The sequence below is a fragment of the Babylonia areolata genome, chromosome 2 (assembly GCF_041734735.1).
Source record: "Babylonia areolata isolate BAREFJ2019XMU chromosome 2, ASM4173473v1, whole genome shotgun sequence".
NCBI lineage: Eukaryota > Metazoa > Mollusca > Gastropoda > Neogastropoda > Buccinidae > Babylonia > Babylonia areolata.
In genome coordinates, this window is record NC_134877.1 from 37,160,599 (window position 1) to 37,184,598 (window position 24,000).

Below are 24,000 nucleotides of genomic sequence, written 5' to 3' on the forward strand. Positions count from 1 at the left end.
GAGAGAGAGAGAGAGAGAGTTGGACACACACAGAGGGAGAGAGAGAGAGAGTTAGACAGAGACAGAGAGAGAGAGTTGGACAGAGACAGAGAGAGAGAGAGAGAGAGAGAGAGAGAGTTGGACAGAGAGAGAGGGAGACACAGAGAGAGAGAGAGAGAGAGAGAGAGAGAGAGAGAGAGAGGGGAAGAGACAGAGTTATAGAGAGACCGAGGAGGGAGGGAGGTGAGAGATGTCATACACGAAAATTCCCTTGTCTAAGTTGAACAACAACAGCAACAACAACGATAACAACAACCCAAATAGGTTTTTTTGTGTGTTAAATTAAAAAGAAACCCCCAGTTAATTCATATTGAATTATTAATTCTTCACATGTTCAAAGGCTCTCCCAAAGAAACACGCACGCACAATCAAGCTCTCCACATCGCACACTATTTTCGAATTTCGTCAATGCTTTGCGCTTTGGATATAAAAATATATCCGGGCAGCTTTTGTTTTCATTCCCCGAGAATACACACCAATGCCTCATTGTGGATATAATAATAATAATAATAATAATAATAATAATCATCATCATCATCATCATCATAGTATTTATATAGCGCTGAATCTTGCGTAGAGACAAATCTAAGCGATATGACAGAAACACAAGGAAAGGATTACAACGTAGACATACAACGTCGGATTCAGACACCAACATTTCTGTGCCCTCGTCACGGATTATAGATATGACACAATACTACTACTACTACTACTACAACTACTTATACACAGTGGGATTTAGCCACGATGCAGGACAGACAAGGAGGTGTATAAAAAACATAACACAGACCTGAGACAGCATGACTGTCATCAAGCAGTGCACTGTAATGCATACCCACCATCCCAGTGAAACCGGGAAAAAAAGAGGGATCGCTACCATGTTTGTGTAAGGAGCCACCACCACCACCACCACCACCTTCCTACACTTCACCCGGGCTGACAACCAGCCACAAGATCAGGTGCAGAGAACACACCGTGCCAGAAGTAGAGAAGGAGAGTGGGGGGGAGTTGGGGGGGGGGAAGAAAGACAGGAAAGAGATTTGTTAGTATTCATTCCAAGTGACCTGAGCGGTGGGAGGGCAATCCGCTACGGTGGGCAGGATGTGGAAAGGGGGGGGGGGGAGGGGGATGTTAAAAAAAAAAAAAGTATAAAAAAGGACGAGAGAGAAGGGAGAGGATGTGTACATAAACTTTTAGCCCCTCAACCGAGAAGCGGGGAGGGGCGGCTTGAATGATGGTGGAAATCCAAACAGCGGCGTCACGTGGACCCGAAAGAAAAACAAGTGACGCCGAACCCGACCCGTGTCGCTGTAATTGGGTAGCAGTAGGGTGTCTCCCCACCCCCCCCTCCTTCTCCACCCCTACCCCCCGTGTCTGCCCCCTCCACCCCTGCCCTGCCCTGCCAGCCCTTGTGCTACTGTGTGCAAGCCGATCTCCGCTCGTCCCTTAAACTCCTTGAGACAAACGGTCCCGACAGAGAGATTGGATGTCGTGCTGAAGGCGAGCAAGTGCCTTTCAAACGCCGCGGACCTCGGATGCGGAAGGTTCGTTTCTGCACATACGGTACTCAAGGCACGGCTCCAACAGTTGTGCCTAGCCACCCCACCCCCCTACCCCGCTACTGACGACACCCCTCACCTCCATCCCTACCACCTATCTCCTCAGTTTTCCCTTTCATCTCCCACCTGCCCCTACTTTGCATCTGATTACAGCCACGCTGCGAAAGACTAAACCATCTCTCGAGTTCGGCTGCATTTCCCTCTCCTTCCCTCAAATCATCTTTGCTTGTATTATATATTTCTTAGTTAAGGATACAATATCGATGCTTACTTAATTCTAAGCAAAGCATGCATCTGTGGCTTCGAGTTCACATGTCTGTCGGCTGGCTGAGTATATTAAAACACACACACACACACACACACACACACACACACACACACACACAACTTCAGCTTCGAGCATGCAGCCTAATAAAACGTGTTTAAGGTATCTAAATGAGCAAATATAAATATGATAAATAGGATGAATCCGTTGAGACAAGACCAATTTCAATGAGCAGTCAAGATGATTATTCTGGACACCGATCTACCTTGCAAAGTGCTGCAATGCACACACGCATGCAATCCTGAGAATCTCTACCCTCTTGTTTAAAAGGACAGGACGACACAGGTATAAGACTTTCAATGTTGTCCGGTCGAAATCATTGTATTTGTGTTGTGACGTTTTTAAACAAAATACCGTATAAAAACCAAAACAACAGCCATGAAAGGACACGAAGGGAACAAACTCGTACCAACACTGCTGGCTGCTGCGTTTCCAGGCAGCCGCACAGGAGAAGAAAAAGCGGAACATCATCTGATCGTTCCTGATGTCACGTCCCCTGTCCTCTCACCCAGACTACTGGTTAGTCCCCAGCGAAAATATCAGACACTCCAGCGCGAAAATGGATTTTGACTGAATTCCCCAACTCCCTTCCAGACGACAGAAAAGGAGTAACCTTCAACTCCTGTGTGTACAAGAGTGATTGCCCTTTTCGGGACCAACTTTTGACTGGATGGGCCGAACGCTCCGTCTTTTTGAATGATCGCCCGGTCGCTGTTGTACACGTCAGTGCCTGCAGGCAAGAACGTGGTTGGTCTGGAAGGAGGAGACACCTTCACCGCCATCCAGTCTCACCAATCCTCCCCCCCCTCCTCCACCCAACACCCTCCTCACTCCCTCTGCATCTATCGGAAGGCGAGAGACGGGGAGAGAGAACCCCCCCCCCCCCAAACCCCCCCCCCAACCCCCCCCCCCCCCAGAAAAAAGACAGAAAGAAAAGAACGGTAGTTAAGTGCTGACGCCGAAGACTGTCTTCGCCAAGTCTTTAACATTACACGAAATCTTTACATTCCTTTTATCATGTTAAAAAAAAAAAAAAAAAAAAAAAAAAAAAATGGGGACGTCTTTCTTTGCCACGTCTTGTATAGCTTATAGTCGGATATACGCAAACCATCTGTTAAAAACGTGTTTTAAGCGAGCAACTTAAAATCTAAATAAGAAGGATGCATCTTAATATGAAAACTACTTTCTCAATATCATATCAACAAACCAAGCAGCATAACTTGCAGACTGGTCATTTTGCCTGTGGTCCGATATATAACATGTAGTGTATGTAATATGTAGTGTGTGTTGGACAAGAAGCAGACTGGAATGCGTGCTCACGTTTGTTCCCGACGAAGATGTTAGCATTTTATATAGTGTTATTTTATTTAGCGTTTAATACAACAAGAACTACTACTAATGCTATATTACCACAACTACTACCCCCCCCCCCCCAAAAAAAAAAAAAAAAAAAAATCTATGACACACTGAATAGATAAGTATTTTGTTGGTTCGTTGTGTGTGTGTGTGTGTGTGTGTGTGTGTGTGTGTGTGTGTGTGTTGTTTGTTTGTTTTCCCTATATGCGTCTGTGTGTGATTGGAGTCAGCAAACCCTTAACCCATAAACAAGCGCTGACACTATCATCCCATGACACGCCTTGCACTCCCTCGCCCCCTCTACCTTTTCCACACACACACACACACGCACGCACGCACGCACACAAGCCAGCAATAGAAAAAGTATTTATGAGGTGGCGATGAATAAAAGAATGTCTGTTCGGAACTGTAGAGGGAACTAGAAAATAGATCGGTGCCCAACCACTTAAAAAAACACAAAAACAAACAAACAACAACAACAAAATAAATAAATAAAACGGCCAAAGCAGATGATCTTTTTTCTTGTTTCAAGTGAAGAAGACGATACAACGGCAGGGAGATCGTTTAGACATGAATAATTAATCAGCTCCAGAACATGCATTAAACATTGCCAACGTGCTCGTTAACTGACTCTAATTCAAACCCGAATAAGATCAAACCGGCAAAGCTAAAGTTTAAACACACACACACACACACACACACACACACACACACGTGCGCGCACGCACGCACACACACACACACACAATTTTGCAGCACGATCTTATCTACACACACACACACACACACACACACGCACACACGGACGTACGCACGCACGCGCGCACGCACGCACTCACACGCACCGTCCACAATTGTGCACACGTGCAGCCAGGTTCAGTTTCGCAATCTCCATAGATAGCTTTAAACTTTAAAGCTTTCTACTCCGAGATGTTATCTCAACGCCAATAAACCATTCCTGTAATTAAAGCAATCGACGGTTGCGTGGCTTCCAAATGAATGACTTTTCCACTTGCCGTAATTCTTGTAGTTAGCCACGGATCAACTCCAAATCGGCCTCAATCCGAGCAGACACCACTTAGGGTCAGTGTCCTAAAGAAATGTGAGGCTGAAAAAAAAAGAAAAAAAAAAGAAAGGTTGGCATACAAAACGAATCCTATACACTCCCTAGGCTCCTAGATGGGAGGACAGGAGGCGAAGGTATGGAGGAAGGTAGGCGTGTAAAACACCGCTCGGACAACACACTGCGCGAATTTTCACGCCTGGGGTCAGGCATCGAATCCCGATTCATCAAACTGGTTGTTCGACCTTTCAACTGGACATAAACTACGCAAGGGAAACAACTCCGTGGTAAACTTCCGGGCGACTTTCTGATTAACGAAGTTTGAGCGCAGTAAGAACATTTTCGAGATTGTTTTTATTGCTGAAAATTTTGTTTGGGATCATAGCTAGAAAGTCACGCTTCATTACGTGGCAAGTATCAAAGAAACTGCTAAAAGATGCTAAAAAAAAAAGAGAAAAAAAAGAAAGACAAATCGCTGAAAATATTGACAAGTTCGGCAATAATTATGCGAGTAACAAACACGAGCTGTCTTTCCGAGTTTTTCCAAGTCATCTAAAATGACAAGTGTACAAGGCATAAGTAGACTGTAATCCTTCATGTATAGAAAGAATTATGGCTCAGATCTACACACCTCCACTGACCATGAGATATTTGTATTTGTGTCTACGACTGACCGAACCGACGAACGGCGACCACTCACATGAAATGTATTGAAGGCAGGCAGTACTGACGAACGAGGTATTATCTGCAAGGGCAACGATACAGTGAACTAATAACGCTAATGCAGGGCAAGGGCCGATGCAGCAGGGAAACGGGAGCAGCAGTCACACGCACGCGCGCCTGGGAAGCGAGTCAAGTCGCTCCACTGGCTTGTGTTGCCGTTCAGGCCTGTAATGGATAGCGCCCATCACTGGAGGCGACAGAGGACAGAGTGGGCAGCGGTGATCTCCCCTGGCAGACAGATGGCGTCTTGGTCGCTCGTGACAGGAACATGGAGCCCGCTCTTCCATGTCGTTCTCCCTCTCTCTCTCTCTCTCTCTTCGTGGTCACCCTCACTACCATACACACACAATACAATGAGAGGAGAAATGACAGTGAAAGGGAAATGGAGGGTTGGTGTGTGTGTGTGTGTGTGTGTGTGTGTGTGTGTGTGTGTGTGGATGGGTGGGGGGCTTGGGGGATGAGGGGGGGGGGGGGCATAGAGAGCACACATTCATACGCAGGGGAAGAGGAAGTGGGAGCAGATAGAGGGAGTTAGACAAATACACAAACGCACACTAGAGAATAGAGAAATAAAAGCACGCTAGAGAATTAAACACCAAGCATGACAGACATATACAGACAGGAGAGAGAGTGAGCGAGACACAGAGAACACCTCTGACTTCCATCTGGACTGAGCTTATATAATGAAACACACTCTCTCTCTCTCTCTCTCTCTCTTTCACACACATTCTCTCTCTCTCTCTCTCTCTCTCTCTCTCTCTCTCACACACACACACACACAATGACAATACACAAACAGACGAATAAAAACAGCGACAGTGACAGAGAGGTTGCAAGAATTGTTCATCAGTCCCCCACCCACCCCACACAGCCGTCTCCATGCACACACTAGAACCCCTCCCCCCCAAGCCCCCTCCCCCCAAAAAAAAACAACAACCAACAAACCCACAAACAAACCACCCTATACAAACCCAACAACAACAACCAAAAAAGAAACCCAACAGCAAAACGAGGGAAGTAGTACAGTATGTCTCTCTCACGCTGTCTCTCCACGTCCCCAGTCCCACCACCACCACCACCACACCCCGCACCATTCCCACCCCCCTGTCTCTGTGTCACCGTACATCATGACACGGTTCCCTGCCACCCCCCTTATCTCGTGTACGGCGCTGCTGTGTCCACCCATGTAGCACTCTACCTACACCCTCTGTCTGCCTTTCCCCCATCCATTTTCCCGGAAACGACACGGCAAGGCCTTGGAAAGGATTGCACACACACACAAAAAAAAACAACCACCACAAAAAATATATATACAATGTGTATAACACACACACACACACACAAACATACATACATTTATGCGTGTGTTTGTGTGTCCTCAAAAATAAGGAAAGGTCATGTGCAGAGGAGAACAATAATTACAAGATATGCAAGACAGTCTCATTCTTCATCCAGTAATCAGTTTCCCCTACCCCCCCCCCCCCCCCCCCCACCCCCCCCCCCGAAACGTTTGCTCTGTACACCTCTTGTTTGCTCTATTTCTCTTTATAATAATAATAATTATTATTATTATTATCATCAATTTTTCTCCAGTTGCTGCTTCGTCTTTTCGCCCCCTCTTTGTTCTTCGTGCTTGTTGTCCAGCTGTGAAGTGTTAATCTGCCCGACCTCCTCCACTCCACAAATGCCCGTCTTGTCTCCTCTTATATTCTCCTCTTCTTTCTCTTTCTACCTCTCTCCCGACCTATCACGTCTCCCTTACTGAAGACATTTGTGAGTTATAAACGAACAGAACAACCAGGCAAACATTCTTGTTGGAACGAATTGAGCAAACATGGACTGGGAATGGAGTGAGCGTGTCCTGTGATAATGTGGAGTGGGATAATCAATGTACAGGTTCCTTTGTAGAACGCACGCACGCACGCGCGCGCACATACACACACACCCCACGTTCCACATGAACCATCCTCTAACTGTTTGTGGGAAAGAATGGGGAATGACATACCAAACATTCTACTTAGTAACCGTGCGTTATTCATCTTGTCGAGGACAGTCTCAAGTGGGTTTTGTCAATGTCACAAGATTATCGCCTGACATCGGCGTACACGCATTTACATGTAGTAGTACTTACCACACGGCTCAGCGAAAGAGTAGAAAAAACCCCAACAGCTACAGCCCCAGCAGGTCACACAAGTACTCCACACGAACCAACGAGGACGAGAATGGATGCGTCGTTAGTCCTCTTTCATCACTAGTTCACGGACGACCACAGGTTGCTGCCTCAGTGAACTGACCATTGTGCAGTGGCAAACTGACCGTCTGAAACCAAAGCAATCATCATTTCATCAATTTATTAAACTTTAAACCATAAATCAGTTTAAGTTTCTCCTTTGACTGCCAGCGCATCAATAACAGAACAAGAGCTGAAGTGGTGTCAATAATACCGAAACATGCTCTCGCGGGCGTTCACTCACACATACATACACACACTCACACACGCACGCTCGCTCGCACACACAGACACACATACTCTTCGCACAAGCTCACTCACACAATCAACGACTTACAACCGATTGTTGAGCTTGTAACTGACAACCAAAACCATCACAGGGTATGACAAGACAGGCATGACAGGAATCAGGCACGAGGACACAAAGGTGAAGAGGACACAGACAAGAAACAAATGAGCCGGCACTGCGCTCATCACTACATGACAGCCGTATGACCAGCTTTACTGGTTGCTTTCGTAATTAAACTAACAGGGCCAAGAGTTTTCTTTTTAAAAAAGTGCCAAGGAAATCAGACTTTCACGTGTTAGGATTAATCGAAGAAAACGACAGTCAAATTCTTTGCCTGAATACCGAGAAACCCAACTGATGGCTTATGTTTTGATAGTAGTGAGGTTTTCTTTAAGGCATGCATAAGTTTAAGCATACACAGACAGACAGACATACATATGATACGCACAGGCAAACTAACGGATATATCTAGATACAATGACAGACAGATCTAGAAACATATATCTACCCATCCGTACTATATACATAAATAGGTGGTAGACACTTCAACTATAAGAGAAGAGATAGATAAAGGAGAGGGCATGCATGGGGCCCTTGGTAAGCATTGGTGGAGTGGTGGTCTGGCGGATAGAGCGCACAAGGAAACGAAGGGTCCGGGTTCTATTCAAGCTTCACGCACCCCACCCCCTTCCCACCCCTACTGAATCATGAGAGGTGGTCTGGGAACCAGCATGTCGGATGAGACAATAAATCGTCGTCCCCAGTGCAGGACGCACTTGAAAGTACCCACAGCAACAGAAGCGTTGTCCACTGGCCAACAACGCCCGTAATGAAAATACCCTGACATGGACACCAACAATCAAACTGACAGTAAAACGAAATACAAGGAAAACAGAAGATGAGTGGCACTGCACTGTGGCGACCTGCTCTTCCCGGGGTTGTTTATGAGGTGGCTTTCGAAAATGATTATAAGAAGTAATCGTTCTGAATCCATTTTCCAGGGTTGAAAACAACACAAACACATAAGTGCTTCACACACGCACAAACAACCTACCAACATCCACCATGTGTATTTAAAAACAGCGAAAAATTGTTCATGTTATTAAAGAAAAGAAAGAAAGTATAAAAAAAAACACAACACAACAACCCATAAACAACAACAGCAACAACAAAAAAAAACACACCATCAACTGACGAAACCCGAGTCAAGTTCAAAGAACTAGGTTAGTTAGCTTCAACGAAGAAAATGCGAGTCTAAAACACGAAGTGTTTTTCATAGCTTTTATTGGAACACAAAGTAATAAAACGGAAAAAAAAATTATAAAAAAGGCTTGAAAGGCAAATATTCCAAATTACAAAAACAAACAAACAAAAACAACCAAACCCACCCACAGAAACACAGAATCGCTCTGTTTACACACTAAAGAAAAAAGCAACAACAACAAACAAAAAGGAAGGAAACTCTGAAAGAATTTGCTGTCGAAATTAAATGTCACGATGTAAAAGAATAAAGTCGCTCAGAAACACTGGCTGGAAGGAGAAGCTGTTTCCACAGATATATCGCTAGCGATTGAATTGTATCTTCTATTTTGTTCCCTAGACCAGTCTTCCTTCGTTTTGGAGAGAAGGGGAGGGGGGGGGGGGGGGGGGGGGGGGGACTGAGAGAGAGAAAGTGAAGAAATGGGAAGAGAAAGACAGAGAGAGATTTTAGATTCAAAAACTTTATTACTCAAGGATAAAGATTTTAGGCATCGCCCAGTCTTCCAATCTGTCCTTGTGACAACAATAACAATAACATTAACGATAACGACACAACAATAATAATGTTGTTATCACTGCTACACCTACTGCTGCTACCACGAATAGTAATCACCATCATCATCACTAACATCGTAAAAAGTAATAAAACGAACGCATTCACACATTCATATCCGTACAAATGCACACACTCTCTCCACCCAACACACACACACACACACACACACATATGTACTTATGCACATACAGAGACAGGACCGAAGTGAGAAACATATAGCGGACATAAAGAGAACAGAGTAACACAACTTTAACATTGTACACACATCTCTGTGAGTGTGTGTTTGTGTGTGTGTGTGTGTGCCGTGGAAGCTGCGATACGTAGACTAGAAATGAGTGTGTGGAGGAGGGGGTAGAGGAGGTGCAAGGTAATGTGTGTGTGTGTGTGTGTGTGTGTGTTGGAGCTCATGTACGTTTATATGTATTTGACTGTGCTTTCATATGTGCTTGTACAAGTAAGTGTTCATCTCTGTGAGTGTGTGTTTGTGTTTGTGTGTGTGTGTGTGTGCCGTGGAAGCTGCGATACTTAGACTAGAAATAAGTGTGTGGAGGAGGGGGGTAGAGGAGGTGCACGGTAATGCGTGTGTGTGTGTGTGTGTTGGAGCTCATGTACGTTTATATGTATTTGACTGTGCTTTCATATATGTGAAACTGCATGTCTGGTGCATTTCTGTTATGCATGTGTGGGTGTATGTGTGAATGTGTGTCTTCATTTTTTACATTTATTTGCTTATTTATCACCATTGTTGTCTTATTTATTTATTTATTTATGTTTTATTATTATCATTTTATTAGTATTACTAATATTATTACTACTACCTTTTTCTATATTATAATTATTATTTATTTATTTATTTATTTATTTATTTATGCAAGCTTATCTATTATTTATTCCCCCGTTTTTTTTTGTTTTTTTTTTTTTTGTTTTTTTTTTTTTTTCCAAGGCCTGACTAAGCGCGTTGGGTTACGCTGCTGGTCAGGCATCTGCTTGGCAGATGTGGTGTAGCGTATATGGTTTTGTCCGAACGCAGTGACGCCTCCTTGAGCTACTGAAACTGAAACTGAAACTAACATTGTACATTTTCAAAAGTGAGAGAGAGAGAGAAAGAGAGAGTGAGAGACAGAGAGAGATGGCTGTCAGACATTGAGATCAACTGACAAATTGACACAGAATGGTAAAACGGGGGATTAAAAAAAGAAAGAAAGAAAAAAACAAAAAACAAAAAAAAAACCGGTCGGCGGCTCGAAAGGAAATATGAGAGTGGTATTGAGTGAGGAGGAACAGGGGATGAGAGAGGAGAAGGAGGAGAAGGGGCAATAGTAGGTGAAAGAGAGAGACAGAGGGGGTAGGGGGGAGAGAGAGGGGGGGAGAGAGAGAGAGGGGGAGATAGATAGGGAGAGAGAGAGATGGAGAGACAGAGAGAGAGTATGGAAGGGAGAATGAGTGAAAGAGAGAGAAAGAGAGACAGAGAGACAGAGAGAGAGAGCGAGCATGAAAGGGAGAATGAGTGAAAGAGAGAGAGAGAGACACACAGAGAAAGAGAGAGAGAGAGACGGACAGACAGACAGACAGACAGAGACAGACAAAGAGACACAGAGAAACAAAGGAAGAGAAAAATACATCTGAAACACAAACTTGCACACAAAGGCAGCTATTTACTTCTATTGTTAATTGGAAATGAGAGGAGGAGAACGTACTAGTTTTCAGAAAGGTAACGTTAATTTCACATCACTGGTTGGAAATGCGGTATATTGCAATTGAGAAAAAAAACCCAAAAACAAAAACAAACCGTTCCCGACACTTGCAGCATCGGAACACACAAACATAATTATTATATATATGTGCATTCACATATACATCTGGATTTGTTGATGAGGAGAGACAGACAGACAAAGAGAAAAAGAGAGAGAGAGAGGGGGAGAGAGAGACAGAGACAGAAAGACAGACTGACACAGATTTCTATGCCATTGCCGTGTTTGTTGTTTTATGTTTTTTGCACGGGAATGTCTCAATCGCTTAGAGTAAACATGAAATGAAAACAATTACAATCAAATAATAAAAAGAAAGAAATAAAATTTGCTGACAGTAATTAGCAGATTTCTAATTTTGAAGCGCTTTCTGAACAGGGAACGTCATCAATATTGAGGTTCCCAAAAAAGGTGCTAACAACAATAAGAATCCACTTTGAACACACACACACACACACTCGCGCGCGCGCGCACACACACACACACACACGACTCCTAATATCAATCATCGCACTGACATCTTCCATGCCTCACCTCCATTTCTCCTAGCCCCATCCTTCTCCTTCTCCTGCTGCCTCCCAACCACCCACACTCCCCTTCCCCCCCACAAAAAACTAAAAACAAAACAAAACTGCATCGCGAACACGAAAGGGTCAAAGGCATGAAGTTATTTTTCTGACGTAGCAAACAATCACGTAATTGACCCACGTGGCTAGAGAGAAAACAGAAAAAAAGACTCAATCACAGCCGGCTGGCGCCATAAAGTGACGTCACGAATCAATATGACGTACATCTGTCACTGAGTGAAAGCCCCATCTTCTCAGCGGACAGATGAGAGTGGACCGAAGGGCATGGACTTCTAGGTTTATTTATATATAGTCTGTTCATCTAAGATGATGATATTAGACTGATCAAGGACTTCTGGCCATGGGGTTAGATTAGTAGATCAGCTCTTCCAAGCTCATAAGCGCGGCGTTGAGTTACGCTGCTGGTTAGGCATCTGCTAAAAAGCAAATGTGGCGTAGGATGTATGGATTAGTCCGAGCGCAGTGACGCCTCCTTGAGAAACTGAACTGAGCTCTGCTTGTGCCGGAACAGCCTATAATTATAAGCTTAAAGACACAGGACAGTCCAAATGGTGTGAGTTTTCAAATCACACAGACACACCCAACGTAAGTTGGGATTTTCGGCACCCATCTTAACGTGTTGTCGTTCTGGTGGTGTCAGTGTAGTGTGAGCTCCCCTTTTCCAACTGTCCTGTGACGGTTATCCAGTCGGCCGTAACGCCTGAGATGGTGGCGACGTTAAATCCGAAGTAACTAGTTAACTGAGCACATCTTGAACCACGTAATTCGAACTTGTTAAGCGAGAGAAGGTCCTGTGGCTGTTGAATATAATTTATATTTGTGGGGTTGAAATTCGCAGGAAAAACATCAACAAAAAACCGATGGAAACAAGATTCGACGACAAACAATAAGATTTTTTTGTTGTTGTTTTTGCTGAAGATCATTTCCATGATTCCATGAAAACGAATAAAATGGTAAAATTCGTGTTCGGTGAACACATGTTAAAAGCTTGAGAAATGGATTGGAAAGGAAAACATGTAGAAAAATGCGTTGACATGCAGATTATTAGGCTACGCGCGTAACTGTGTGTGTGTGTGTGTGTGTGTGTGTGTGTGTGTGTGTGTGCGCGCGTGTGTGCGAGCGCGCGTGTGTGTGCGTATATGTGTATATACAGACAGTCTTGAAAACAATCCAAAGATAATAAAAAAAAACAAAAAAAAAACTGGCCACCGCACCACAAACCAGAAGGGTGTCTTATCTCAAAATTTAATAAAAGGAAAAATACCAGACACTGCCTATGGGGGCAAGTGACAAAGGATAATAATCCACAGGGGACCGAAAGGTACTCTTGATAAAAATCCCCAAATTAAAAACTGGATGCCGCACAAGCCATGTACAAGCTTCTCCCCCTTCCTTGTCGACAACGAAGACGTTAGGGTCTGTGTTTATTACTCTCTTCCTCTCTCTCACTCTGAGTTCCATTTTCCTGTTTGTCCGGGGTGTGATTTGTAAATATATGTATATATATAAAGACTGTTCTCCTCTGTCACTACAGCCCGGTCTAGAACATTTTTCTGTAGGCCTTTCATTCCAAGATGAAGATGCGATTTGTTGCTGGAATGTCACTGTGAAAAAACAACAACAAAAAACAAACAAACAGAAACAAAAAAAACCCAAAAAAACACACACACAAAACAGCAACAAACAAACAAAAAAATCTAAGACGTGCAAAATACGCACCGCTAGAAACCTACTGAGCTCTTCGTTAGCTCTTTGAGACATAGTTCAGTCCCAACAATGTCTGTGGGGGAACAGAAAAAAAAGTTCTCGAAATATGCGTTCTTTCACTTGTTTGACACAACTGCTTCTTCTATGTACGAAGTGTGAGTTATCTCCTCAGTTATGGGATTTTCGAGATGCTTCCCTCTGGTCGACGGTACAGAAGGACGAAAACCAATCGCTTCGCCAATAGCTTTTCCCCCAAAGCAGTCAATGCCCTGTCTCTCTAACAAATCCAGTGTGATAAATAGAATTGTGCAACCAACAACCATCTACCTGAATATATAGTCATCAGCCCCGTCCACATGTAATATGCAGCTTCTGTTCAAACGTGTGTGTGTGTGTGTGTGTGTGTATGTGTGCGTGCGTGCGCGCGCGCGCGCGCGTGTGTGTGTGCAGTGCGTGCATGCGTGAGTATGCACAAGTTTTTATATTGATATGCACTTGTATATATCTTATTTCTACTGTATCTGTGTCTGTGTATGATTTTCGATTTATGTTCGTATCTTGTTATGTACTATCTCTCTCCCCCACCCCTTTCCAATATTCCTTGTGACCCCGATACACTTGGTAATAAAGACATATTCTATTCTATTCTATTCTGTTGATATCATGCCGACGGTTCCCCCACATTCTCCAAAGCATCCTGATGACTACAACATCAGAAACTCCAAAGCATCAATCAAAACCAAACAAACAGAACAAAGATGCACAATCATATGTTCGTGGAAATCTGCTGTCTCGTCGGAAGCATTCGGACAACACAACACAATGAGAACAGCGGGAGATGATGCGTGGCTTTTGTCATTAAAAGGCTGTATAAATTCTGCAGCACAAGAAGTCGAGCGCACATTTGGGGCAATAGTAAGACGACAAAGTAAAAGGAGCACTTCGGAATTATACAAGCGCGGACAAAAACTCTCAACAACCCACGAAACAGACACAACATTTGTCATGGAAGCGACTCATGTCAACTACTAACACGTGTTAATTTTCACCACCCGCATGCGTCAACTCACGAAGTGCAACTGAAGAAACATTTCCCAACATTTGAAACAGACGGTATGATCATGAGTTTGAACCAGTGCATCATACACAGATACATACAGAAAATATCCGTCTAATCACAGGTAGCCATGGCAACAGTTAATAACGGAGTCAGACATGACTGTGACTAATTTACAGGACGTTTATTAATGGTCCTGTTACAGTCGTCCCCTTTGATAGCTACCTGATTCATGTGGATGATTTGGTGGTACTTGTCTTTCAGGTGGAGAGAAACAATATGTTTTCCTCGTTAGCTTGATGTGTGTGTGTGTGTGTGTGTGTGTGTGTGTGTGTGTGTGTGTGTGTGTGTGTGTGTGTGTCCGCGCGGATGTGTGTATGTTCATGTGCGTATCTGCTTATTGCCATTGGTGTTGTTGCTGCTGCTGCCTCTGTTCTTGAGCACCGCACCACCACCACTCCGCCCCCCCTCCCACCCCAACAGTATTTTTTTTTTCTCTCTCTCTCTCTCAAATCAAATAAGCAGATCTTCATATGGCTTTCTATTCTTCTTCAGTAACACATACTGAACAACGCCTTGATGAAACGTCTTGATGATGATTTCCAGCGAGACAACACCTACCATCATCAGCAATTCATACGGAATGCGAACATATCGGTTCCTCATTCCCAGGTCAGAGATCCCTTCTTTCCCATGAATACTGACGAGGACACAGCCTGCAGATCATCCCATCCCTTGCTCACGTGCTAGTCAGATGGGCCACCAAGCTGAATATGGATATCGAGCTGATTAATCAGCTGCAAGGTGATGTCTGCCATTAATTTCCTCTTCATTGAAAACAGGACACAGGCATGGGGAAAGGGGAGGCAAGGGCTAGGAAGCTACCCTCGCTATCGGCTTACCAACAAAGTGATTACTTTAATGCTGTTCACAAAGCTGTTTTTCGGTCTAAATATCTATAGGCTATTTTTTTTCTTTCCAGCTTCTTCTTCGTCTTCTTTTTACTTTATTTGAAATCGTTCAAAACGTCTGTCTAAATGTTCATTTAACTCACTCAGTACGGCCAGTCCTCTCTTCTCCTCTACACACACCCCTCGGATGTCCAGTGGGTGTCTGAATGACCCAACCTTTAGCTTCCGTCGTCAGAATTGTGGTATTCTTTGTCAACATTCACCTCTTCAGTGTAAGAGTCTTCCGCTTGTAATATTTTGATGGTGGTAATTGGGGTGAAACGCTGTTAACGTCGTCTCTTTCGCCGTTCGTATGGAGAGAGTTAATGAACCTGATAATAATAAAATCACAGTGAGTTCGGGTATCACACAGCTGAAATGTTTGAGGCTGAAACTCAGCAATAATTCAGCAATTCATGAAATAAATTGCATGCACGACAACGTTATCAACTGATGTAATTCTTTTTCTTTCTACTTTTCCCTGCAGTCGCGCGCGTGTGTGCGTGTGTGTGTGTGTGTGTGTGTGGTGCGTGTGTTCAATATCATGTACGAAATACGGATTCTGCGTTGTTGTTTTCAAGCGGCTCAATAACCAATGACCTTTTGCAGCAGGATCGGGCTTTCAAATCACACGCTTTAATTCTGATTTGATCTGTTCTCCATTTTTCCCCTCAGAAAACACACAGAGTTTCTTTTTCTAGCCTGCTCCAAAATCTTAACCTGTAGCAGACACAGCTGATAACGTTTCCCAACTTTCGACAACAGTGCCAACGTACCTGTCTTTTTATGTGGTTCAGTTTCATTTTAAACCCCTCTCGATCTCTCTCTCCTTTAGTGTTGAACCAGAACTTTATCACAAGTATTTTACAGTCCGCAGTTTCTGTTCCCGCAGGTATATATGGGGAGAAGAAGAAGGCAAGTGTAGGAGATGGGAAGGAAACGGTGGGGTGGGGGAGGGATGGTGGTGGTAGAGGGAGAGAAGGCGGACCAGAGCACGTTCAACACGACTTGTTCTCATCGGTCCTTGTCTCACCACAGTGCTGTCCGTACTTCTTACTTGTCTACTGGTTCAACATGGAACATCGTGGGGGGAAAACTGAGTATTAAAGAAAAAAGAAAAGAAAAAAGAAAAAAAGAAGACCCCCCCTCCCACCAAAACAAAACAAACAAAAAAAAAAAACAAACAAAAAAAAACTAGTGGGGATCTGTCCTGACAACCTGATCTATTTGTGCGACAAGCCTTGATGTAGTGGAGCGGAAGAAGAAGGGAGGTAAGTTCATGGAAGTGGTGGGAAAATGTGGAGATGGAAGGTGATGTGACTGAGGAAGCGGAGAGGGGCGGGGGACGGAGGGGTATGGGGTGGGAAGAGGAGGGGGTGCTGTGGGTAGGGTAAAAAATAAAACTTCTGCTCGAAGTACTAGTATTCTAACAACAGTTCCGTTTCTACCATGGCAGGCAAAGCAACAGCGAAGTCCACGCGTTTTCTTTCCCTGCGTATTTGTTTATATGTCGACAACACTCTTCCTCCTCTAGAAATTACCTTGCAAAAAATTCCAAAAATAAAATCCCAATTTTTTTTCTTCTGAATATACTCAAACGCAAAAGAAATATTTTACCACATTTTTTGGATGGTGGGGTGGGGTGGGGCGGGGGGGGGGGGGGGGGGGGGGGGGGGTTGCTTTTATCTATTATCTATTTATTTACTTTGTCTTTCAGTTCACGCATTCATTTTTCGCTTTTGTTTGAAATTATATCTTTAGAATGTCATTGATATACACTAAAACATCCGTCACACGTTTCAGTTTCAGTTTCAAGGTGTCAAAGTGTGCAGAGTGACTCATTTACGCTGCATCACATCTGCTTAAGAAAATGAAATCAGAAAAAAAAGGGGAAAAAATCAATAGAAAAATTTCTTGTCCCGTCTATTGCATACAAAAAATAAATATATATTTTAACCACGACACGTTTGGAATAAAAACTTGTTAGAAGCAAAGAATTTTAACCTGGCGGAAGAGGTCACTAGTGTGAATGTAGCCCGCGGCCGCAGCTGTGATGTGTGAATTACTTTAAGGTTAAATGCAGGGGAAACACTAAAAACTACACCAAGGCTTGCATCATAGGTTTTTGTTTGTTTGTTTGTTCGTTTTTTTTGGTTTTTTTTTTGAAAGAGCATTCAGACACGCATTCCACTGGGATGAGCGAAAACCGGTTTTCACTTTTATTCTGTTCTGTTTGTTTTGTTTTCTTGTTTTCTGGCCTGACACTCGTGCATTTTCAACAATGTGCTTCAGCACTGAACTGAACCACCGATTTTTTTTTGATTTTTTAATCTTTATTTTTTGTTGTTGCTTGGCTGGTTGTTCTGCTTTATTCTTCTGTATCTGATGCTGCAACTTCCACGTTGTTAAGTTCACGTAAACTGTGTGATCTTTAACGTGTGCAATCGATTTTCTTGATGATTGTGCAAATGATCGAAACGTTTACGAAACAATGCGTAAAAGAGTGCACGCGCATGCGCGCAAAAGTACAAAATATCTGTGCTACGTACCGTTCATCTGTGTGTGTGTGTGTGTGTGTGTGTGTGTGAATCTCCGCTGGTAGCAAACTTCACCACGTCTTCCTCTATCCCAAATGAATGTCAGTAAGTGTCTTGAATACAATTCAAAGAATACAATTAAAAAAGATGTCACTAAATTTGGGTGTCCTCATCCCCATATCCCACAGTGATTCGCACTGCACTTAAAAAAACACAACCAAACACTATTCTTCATATCCTTGCATTCCCAGGGGATATTCAGTCGAAATTTATCTGGTTTTGAGTCTGGCTTCACTCCAGAATAAGAATTATATCCACACTTTCCTTGTGGCGTCAGCCTTGACGAAGTTTGAATTATTTCAGCGGAGTCTCTCTCTCTCTCTCTCTCTCTCTCTCTCTCTCACACAAACAACAACAAAAACAACAACAACAAAAAACAAACTAAAAAAACAACAACAAATAAACCAAAGACAACAACAACCACCCCCACCCCCAAAAAAAACAAAAAAAAAAAAAAAACCCAGCCAACAACATAGTACCAGCAGAGGACACTACATTAGCAACTTGCATGAGAATGAAGGAGGGATGAAGACACTGGGAGGGTAATGGGGGAACGATGGAGGGGGCGTGGGAACAAAGGGTAGGGGAGGTGGTGTTGAGAGAGGGATAAGGGTAGCGGTTTGGGGTGGGGGGGGGGTTTGTATACCGGACATTTGAACCCTGCAGGTCTGAAGTGTGACAGAGGGGGGTAAAACATCGCCATGACAACGTGATTCATCTTTCTGAGACCTTCGCCTTCTCTGTATCGTAACAGCTCCTCCACCCCCCCCCCCCTACTCCCTCCCAAACCTCCCTCTCTCTTTTGACCTTATTCTTTCGCACTGCGATACCCCCGTGTCCCATCGCTTTCCCAAACAAGGAACATCCCCTACTTACTTCTTCTTTGCAAGCCCATCTTTATTCGATCATTTTTCGATTTTTCTTTTCATCAGCTTCAGCTCAAAAAGATTCTCGCGTGCAAAACTCAAGATACATTTCCCCCCCCCCCCCTCCATCTCTCCCATCTGTTCCACCCCTCCGTCCTCCCATTGTTGTATACCCCCTCCTGAGATAGACAAAATACATACACTCACATGTATATATAATCTGTTTTTCTTCTTTCGATCCCATAAAGCTGGGGTGTAACGAATTGTAACTGTTTTGTTTACTTTCCTTGTATCTGAAGGGAAGCACGTGGGTGGGGGTGGGGGTGGGGGTGGGGTTTTGGACGGATGGGTGAGGTCGCTGGGGGGTTGGGGGATTTGCGGAGCGCGGAGAGGGGTGGTGGTGGTGGTTCGGAGGGTAGCTTTGGCTTTGTTGTCCCCAAGTGCCATGTTGTTAAACTGACGAGGACATGGTCAGGCATACATTAATTGTAACAGAGCCAAGAGGCAGTGCTGGCTGATGGATGGAAATACAAATCCTGTTATCATGTCACGTACACTACATCATGGTACGGTGAGCATGGAATTAATTTGTTGGAGACCAGGTTGTCTCTCTCTCTCTCTTTCTCTCTGGGTCACAATGTCCTCTCTGCCAACCCCACCCACCCATCCCAGCGCCTCTCTCTCCCCCACCCGAGCACTCTGTCCCGGACATGTCCCGTTCTATTTCTTTGTGATGTTTGTGTAGTCATTACTCTGGAATGTATGTGAACTAAGAATTCATTTGGGGGGAGGGGAGGGGGCGGGGGGGGGGGGTGTTCAGGATTTCTCTCGCTCCCTCTCTCTCTCTCACGCCACTCTTCCACGCTCCTCTGACTTTCCTTAATTATTCCATTCAAGTGCACTGAAGACTTCAACAACTCATCGAGTCTCTCTCTTCTGTTTATGTTCCTCTCCATCTCTCTTACCGTGTCACTAGGGAACTGGGTCTATAAGCATCCACAGAACGACTTCAGTTGTTTTTTCTTCGATTTAGTCCAGGCACACACACACACACACACACCACACACACACACGCACACACCACACATACACACACGCACACACACAACTTCCTTCTTCACTCTCTCCCCAACCTAAGCCATGAGGAAGAAAAGAAAAAAGTGTGTGTGGGTTTTCCTTACCCATCAATCACTAAAGCGACATTGACGTTTTCATTAGTTAAACTATCGTGTCATATTCCATCATGCCAGTCAGTTGTTCCGTGGTGTGTGAACTCTCTCTCTCTAAGCTATACAGAGAAAGGAAGATAACACGGGATGTGGCAGAGGGATAAAAGACAGAGAAAGAGGATGCTGCATGCAGAGATAGATAGATAAATAGATAGAGAGAAAAAAAAGAGAGTGACACACACACACACACACACACACACACAGAACAAGAACAAAACTTTAATCTCCAGGCCTCCGGCCCCTAGAAAGAGGTCAAAAGTACACAATATGGTGATTACTCAGCCACAACGAAATGTAAAATACGAATTAACTTAAACCTGTAGAACAAAAGTGCTTCTTGTGCGTAGTAAATTAATTCTAACTTTCATCATTGTTGTCACAGAAATCCTGTCTATCTTCAGGGCATTAGAGAGTCAGACAGACTTATCTCACCGAGGAGCAAACAGCATTTTATTTAATCGATTTCTCTCTCTCTCTTGCTCAAGAGACAAAATGTTTCCTCTTCTTCACTTGAAACAACTCCCATTCCTTCCCAACCTTCTCCCACCCCTAGAAAACAAAACGAAAAAGAAAAAAACGAAACAGAGACAACAAAACAGCAACAACAAAACACGGAGGAACGGTAAAAGCTGAAAATGATGCTGCGGGGTCAGCGATCCCCAACAGATAAAGCTCCAGTTTCACGGCGCTCTTCAGGCAGCGGAACACGGCTTTCGGAGTCTCGCCTGGTTGCACGGCCGATTTATGAGGGCACTGCCAAGTCAGATCACCCTCACCTTTCCACACACACCCACGCCCCCCTCCACCCTCTTCCCCTTTCACCCTGATTCGCCGCCAGCTTCTCGTATCGCCCTGCTGCCGGGTTGGAGATATGGAGGAGACTTGACACCCATACAACTCACCCCTCCCCCGACTTCCTCCTCTCCCCTATTCCCCAACCCCTCCCACTCCCTTGTCGTTGCCGGCATGCGAACGTATGCACAAACACACCGACACGGACGCACACCCATACACTGTTGTATATGATGCAATTGTTTCGAACGTTTATAACATAATTATACGTCTGCGGTTTTACATAATGTTAATAATAATAATAATTATTGAGAAATGTTCTCTGCCAGTTTTGCCTGTTCTTATTCTTTCTCATCTCTAAATCTCTCTTATTATTATCATTAATATTATAATAACAATGACAATTACCTATAGAGCGCCTGGCGTTTGGGTTTAGCTAGATACACACATAATACATAAACAAATTACAACCGTAAACACATCAATGCAGGCTGCACAAACATGCGAGAAACAAATGCACCCGTGAAGCCTGGTCTATTTTACAAAGTAGCATTATTGCTACAGTATTTCTGTGGGTGAACTGTTAATGCATGTAACGACTCTCCACTGCCCGAATTAATTTCATCACTATGTTTCCTTCTGATCATAATCTTGGTGGGACAGTATGGCCCGACTCAAGCGTCTTCTGAACTGCTACCTTCCGAATTAATTTCATCACTATGTTTCCTTATGATTATTATCTTGGACTATGGCCCTGGGAAGCTAGGGATGGTCCTGAAAAGGCCGCAGTGCAGCATAACGCGGCGACAGCAGGCCTGCAAATACCAAGGACTGCAGGGGGGCTGTGACGGCGGAAATGAGAAGAAAACACACGGCCCCCAGAAGGCCCAGGCACCCAGGGCCACAGCCAGGCCAGCTTTTCAATCGTCCCACGGCTCCCAACAACACCCACACGCGAGAGGGGAGGCCGTGCCGGCGTATTGCACGTGCATGTGAATGAACGCGGCCTAGCACGTGCAGTGCGCCCCCAAATCTTGTGTCAACACCGTTTGCTTGGGAACATCAAAGGTGACTGAACAAACCGCGGCTAAGCTCTTCATCAAGCGTACCCGGTCGGGATGAAGGATCTCCCTACGTAAATTGACAGAGACAATGTGTTGCAATCGTCGGCCTTCTGACTGACACACCAATGCAAACGGAAAATGATGAGAATGCGACAGATTGAGGAATGGAGAGATAATTATGTCGATTACTAAAACAAGTCTGACAAGACAATATCTTTTAATCTGGATTGAGATAAAAGTTTACACACACGCACACACACACACACACACGGCGAAAATCAACGATCCTAGACATCCAACATGGCGCCAAAGCGTGGAAATGACAGTCGACCGTCCTGTATGTAGCACAACCTGTATGAACAATTAGCGAGCTGCCAGTTGTTGTTTTTTCACCGATCGTTTGGAACATACATTCTCTGTGATTAATTAACAACTGTGCTGTTGGCATAGTGTAGACCTGCATGTATTTTGTGACTGACGAAGTTTAAGATACGCTTTGTGACAATTTCAGTCACACTAGATTTGGGACTGAAGGTTACATAACTAGTACCAGTACATAAGCTTTGTGACCAACGGTGACACAGTTCATAACTTTAAACAGGATTTGTGACTGACGGTAGTTACAATGACTGTGTGACTGATGGGTTTTCGAAAATCACGTAAGCCTATCCATGCCACAAACAACGGGCATGTCACAGCATTTCACCCTGTTGCGTTTTCGAGAGCGGTTCTGTGCTCGACAACATACGTTCATTTTATAACCAACTGAACAGAACATTGGGTTAGCTGTGGGAACTAAATCATGCGCACCAACGTGAACGAAATATAGTTCCTGGCAAAAAAGTAAAGTTTATAAAAACCTTTTTGGTGGTAGATGAATCCTCCATAGGCCCGTTGTTAAGTGATGAGAAGAGGACAGTGTGAATAGGTAAGCCTGTGTGAGAAAAGGGTGATGACATCTCACTACTTTCTGTTTTGATGGACCATGCACACTAAAACACTTGCTGATCACCATTCAGTGAAATACATACTCACTCACACACACACACACACACACGCGCGCGTTTATGTTAAACTGTTCAGCTTACTGGCTGTGTGAGTACCTACCGCAAGTTGATGGATCAACCACTGCCTCAGTGCCTCAAATCGCGTCTCTCTCTCCCTGTCCCTGCAACGCTGTGCATTATTGTCGAACGAACAACGTCATAGACGATTTCCGCCGAAAGCTGATCACCACCCCCACCCCTTCCTGTCCTCTTAGCTTCTTCTTTCCAGTTCTTTTTTCCCCCCCATTGGGTTGCGATGGAGACATGACGAGACTGGTGACGTCAATCCGTGTCAGAATACTTTGTCATTTTCCTTTGTGGAATCAGCTAGTTAAGAACAAGAAGATTTCAATCATTTTCCGATCATGTTTCGGTGGGATTTTTTTCCTTTCATCTCGCCAGTGCTGTTTCTCAGTGCAAGGCTAGAAGACGGTCCTCTTCGCACGCGGAATATCGTTCCCTTCGCACGCACGTGCTCGTATAATGTTTGATTACCTCACGTTTCTTTGTAGATTTTCAAAGTTCATAATTCTCATCAAATGAAAATGATAATGATCAAATTAATGATAATAATGAACAGCGCCCTTTCAAAGAACTGAGGGCGCATTTAGTGTTGTAACTGCTGTTGCTGCTGTTGTTTGTTCATCCTCCTCTTCTTGTTAACAAAAGTCAATTTCTTGAGTGAAGCAATTAGGCCTATTACTCATTGAAAAAAGCTATCAAGATCATTTATAAGTCTGTCTGGTCGGAGGTATACATGCATTTTGACTGCATGGAACATCATCTAAAAATTCAGTAAAACTACAAATAACTTCCAAGTATTAAGCTATACAGCCCACACACATCAGTCAAATACGTACTCCAAGACAAAAAGAATGCAGCTGGCGAATATTCTCCATTGTTTTCTGTCATTTTAGAGTGCATATTTTCCTAACCCATGACATTTTTCACCGCCAT

At 44.0% G+C, this 24,000-nt stretch overlaps 1 protein-coding gene across 1 annotated transcript in view; it reads right to left on the reverse strand.

Moving 5' to 3' along the window:
* Positions 1-24,000, reverse strand: part of LOC143300916 (fibroblast growth factor receptor-like 1) — a 149,276-nt gene that overhangs the window by 96,542 nt on the left and 28,734 nt on the right. Inside the window, exon 2 of the mRNA XM_076614866.1 lies at positions 7,197-7,384. The gene's annotated coding sequence lies outside the window, so the exon portion shown is untranslated. The remainder of the gene's footprint in view (positions 1-7,196; positions 7,385-24,000) is intronic.